This window comes from Thalia democratica, chromosome 3 (assembly GCF_965202585.1).
Source record: "Thalia democratica chromosome 3, ktThaDemo2.hap1.1, whole genome shotgun sequence".
In the NCBI taxonomy this organism is placed as follows: Eukaryota; Metazoa; Chordata; class Thaliacea; order Salpida; family Salpidae; genus Thalia; species Thalia democratica.
The window spans coordinates 72,897,454-72,902,368 of NC_139167.1; positions in this window are offsets into that span (position 1 = coordinate 72,897,454).

Sequence of the window (4,915 nt, forward strand, 5' to 3'; positions counted from 1 at the left end):
AACTAGAAAAACTGAACCGTACTGAACTACCCATTAATCGAGACTATCAACTTTATATCGCTTGCGAAAAAAAAAGAAGAAAGTAAAAAAAGAGACATTTACCACTAGAGTGGCACATTTTCTCCTCTTACCCTCGGACTTTAAAAAATTTTTCTTGGTTTTCCGAAAAAGAAACATTAATTTTTATTCATATTATTTAACACTTGTAAGAATGCTTAAAACTCCCTATATAGAAAAATTAACGAAAAAACGACCGCCGACTTTTATATCCTTAGTTTAAAAAACATTAATTTAAAATACACAAAGTTAATAAAAGTATAATACAGTTTTCTAAATGACAGACAAATGTTTTTTTTTTAAAAAAGTTCTTTGCTGCTGAAACTCGCTCCGCCCTTGTACATCTCCACGTCGTTTGACCGGTTTATGCTGATACGTCCCCTCGCCTCACCCAACGGTCTCTTGGCGCCACGGAATCCGTCTCCTTGCCTCAACCAGCGGTCTCTTGGCCCTACGGAACCGTCTCCTTGCTTCAACCAGCGGTCTCTTGGCCCTACGGAACCGTCTCTTTGCCTCAACCCGCGGTCTCTTGGCCCTACGGAACCGTCTCCTTGCCTCAACCAGCGGTCTCTTGGCGCTACGGAATCCTCTGATCCGTCTCTCCGTACATCTCCTCGTTCCTCTCCTCGTACATGAAGCTCGGTCTCCTCGTACCGCTCCTCGCCGATTCGTTTCTCGGGCCGTTCGTGCGAAAGTCCAAATAGAAATACGTAACACTTCTTTATATCAATTTTAAAAACAAGTTAAAACATAAAAAAGTAACAAGTTACATGCTTTTAGTTAGCAATAACATTTCATTAGTCGATTAGTCTATTTATTTTTATCTTAAAAGTCTTGTATGTTTTAAGTTAATTGAAAAAACATTTTTTGCTCCAATCAGTATACAGTAATTCTCTACAAGCTTTAAAATAAAAAACATTTCACATTCAACATGAGTTAGTTGACAAAACAAACAATTATATTCATTTCAAAAGCTTAAATTTGTTCCGTAAAAATATATAGCTCTTGAACTTTATACTAATTTATAAAACTTTAACATTCTAAGAAAGTTAAAAACAAAGTTGTTGTTAGCGTTTAAATGTTGAATAAGATATTAATAGCTCAAATGACCTTATTAAAATTGTGTTTTTATAAGTTAGCTGAAGTGTATAACTACAAAAAACATGCCAATAACGTTTGTTACAAGCAATTAACAAGGTCATTGTAAAAAAAACTTTAAATATTATAGTTTAAAGTTTGAACATAACATTGTTGCTAAATATAAAACTAAATTAAGTTTAATAAACTTAAGAAATTTCACTTCAATAACCGATTATGCACTCGAAAACAAGTTTTAATAACCTCATACAAATATTTTTACAAGGACGAACGAAAAAACAACAATGTTTTTACTTGCAGTTTAAAAAGTTTATTATCCATTATAGTTCAAATTAACCGATTGTTTAAAAACAAAACAATTAAACTTTACAGTTGCTAACTTTTATAGACGTTTAAAACTCTTTTTGTTATAAGAAAGTTTTATTATTTGAAGCCTTTAGTTACATTTTAATTTTTAATAAAATGTTTAAAACGATTGAGCGATATTTAATTAATTTGACAAAACGCGGAACAACTTGAAAACAAGACAAACTTTTGTTTAAACTTGCTCGTACAAGTTTAAAACTCATTTTGAAAAAACGCTTCAACATAAATTGCAATAATATCTACACAACAAATACATTTTAGTTCTAACACATGTCTATTAGCTTTTCCCAAACCACTTTAACATAAAATTCAACATAATAAAGCTAATTACTTTTTGCAAAAAACAACACAAATCTCTCACAAACTCGAACTACTTAGTTGTTTTTCCAACTAGAAATTTTAAACTCATTTTTAAAACTTTACAGACCAGATGACTGGGTTAAATAAATGCCCTTTAATTTATCGAATTTATAATATTATTAATAAAGTTTATTTTACTCTGTTTTCAAGTCACCATCTAACAAATGTAAAAATTTTAATGAAGGTATCTGTGTTCGATTCCAGCTATAAATAACTGGACGTCCGGGTCATCATGACGCTATCTCAAGAGAGATTCTACTTATATACTATCTTTTTGGCCTGCTTTAATACGCAACGTGCGCTCTAACTGATATAAAGTAGAAATCCCCAAGATAACGCTTAAATTATAATTGCTTAAATAAACTAATATGAACTACTTACTATTTACTAAATGTTTAATAAATCAGTTACTTAATTTAACTGGGTTCGAATTTGTGATAATGATTTTATTTACAATGAAGCTGCGAGACGAAAAGATGATAAAAAACTGCACAACATTACACTAGAATAACAGAAACTAAACACTACATGTTTAAACCAAACTAAAAAAACATTCTAAAATCGAAATCACTTCAACAAGATTGAAACCATTAAAACTTAAGTGCAGCAAAAAGCTGCTCTGAGTTCAGACCATTCAATGAAGTAGCAACTAGAAAAACTGCACCGTACTGAACTGTCTATTAATCGAGACTATCGACTTTATATCGCTTGCGAAAAAAAAGAAAGTAAAAAAGAGACAATTACCACTAGAGTGGCACAAAACTTTTAAATTGGACCTTGTCTTATACAAGACATTCAAAGGTATCTGTGGTGTACGACTCGATAACTAAAAGGTTTTTTTTGTGCACCAGGTCCTAGGACCAAACATTTTCAGCGTTCATTTTTGTCGTTCATTAAACTATACATAAATGTATAAATTTAAAAGACTTTTTAAATTTTATGTCAGCTTTTGTAAATTTACAAATAAAATCATTTGTAATGCAGCAACAGAAAATAAAAAAAAACAGAAAAGTTTATAGTAATTTAGCAAATACTTTTGCAATTAATTTAGTGCTATTAAGAAATGTGTCTAAGTTTTAAATTTAAGTAAATTTAATTTATACATTTATAATTACATTTAAAATAAGATAACAATATTTTTTTTTAAATCAATAATTTTCTTTTATGGTTACAGCCAAAAACATTTTTAGAAAAACTCTGTAGTAGTTTACCTTGCTTCAAAACATTATTTATTGTGTAAACTTGATCTTTATATGTATATTAAATGAAAATCTGGAATTAATTAATACAACTATGTTTATTTAAATTTTAAATTAAGTTAACACATTAAGTATATGATTTAATTAAACCCTTTTACTTTTACAACTCTTTTCTTAGCAATTAAATGATAACAATTGCATTTCAACTTGATATGAGCTTTATTAGCATAAAAATTAAACGAAAAAAAGACAAAAAAAAACTGATTTGCTTAAAAACCTTGCAATGTTGAAGCTAGAATTCCTTTGTTTTTTTTAAACTAATTTATTTTATTAGAAGTTGAAAAATGTTTAAAACTACACTTTTAATTAAATTATAACTTTAAAATAACTAAAAGTAAGATATAAATTTAAAAAACGACAAAAAATCAAGAAGAACAGAAACAATTAGTAGCTGTGGTCTTCGTGGACGCCCGTACATGCTCATTTTTGCTGCTCGTAATAACTCTGTATAACCTTTTCCTCTTCATCACCGTGTTATTCGAACACACTGCTTTGTTTTCCGAGCTGTTATGTGCAAAAAGTACAATTTGATAAGAATGCAATGTAATGTTGCTTGAATTGAGTCAATAACGAGTAATTATATTATAAAGATGTTAAAATAAAGTTGTGTACCAATAGTTTGAAGAACACTTGATGTTATTAATTAGGTTAATTATTTATATAACAACAACTAATCAAAATTTTATTTATAAAACTAAGTTTCACCCTTTAAAGGATTTTCAGTTACAATTTAAAACTGAAAAATAAAAGTTAAACAAAACATGGAAGATACTATATAAAGTAAAACAAAACAAGTAAATTAGCAATTGTAACTTATGATATTTAGAAAGTTTTGAGTATTAAACATGAAAATTGCATGTACTAGAATTACTAAACAAATTGAAAACTCTAACCTAGGTATTTTACACAAAACTAGTAGATTTAAAAAAAAATTGGCTGAAAGTGAATAAATAAACTAATACTCAAAACTAATTGATAGAAACTAAGAGTCTTAGGGAGAATTTTTATAAAAACAAGTGAGAAAAACTAGTAGATTAATTTGTTACAAAAATTGATGAACTTTTCAACTATATCGGTTGATACATTTACAGTTTTTGATTTGTTTACTTTTTAAGTGAATAAAAACTACTTTTACCAAATTTTAAGTTTAACTTAGTCTTTTTGTAAAATAGGTTTAACACTGTTTATATAGTATGCTTACCAAAAAATTTTATAAATTTCATTTAAAATTTATCACTTGACAATAAAACTCGTATAGTTTTGAAAAGCTTTGTGTAATAAAATATAAAACAAAATGAATAATCTTTTGATATTAAGTTGCAAATGGTATATAAAAAAGTTATTAACTACTTTTTAATAAAAATTTGTTTACCCTTTTATCATTATTATAGTAAGGTTTAGATTGATAGCTTTACTTAAAAATATTTTTCCTCGTAAAAAAAATAATTATTACTATTATACTACCACGGTGCACATAATTCACTGCGCACTTTTTGAATCTTAATTTACACGGAGTTTATAAATTAAAAAAAAATAATTGTGAAGATTTTACATTTAAGCCGGTACACAATGCTGTCTACGCACCGGATCTGTGTATTTGGTATTCAAAAATTTTGTTTAAATTTTCGAATATTACATATACACAAATGAAAAAAAAATACGTAGGAAGTTAAGTGCTTAAATGAAGATAATAAATTATTTACTTTTTTCTTTTGTCTTTTTTTTTAGGAGGCACACGTACGCCACTGTCCTTACCTCGCCCACGCTACATTCCT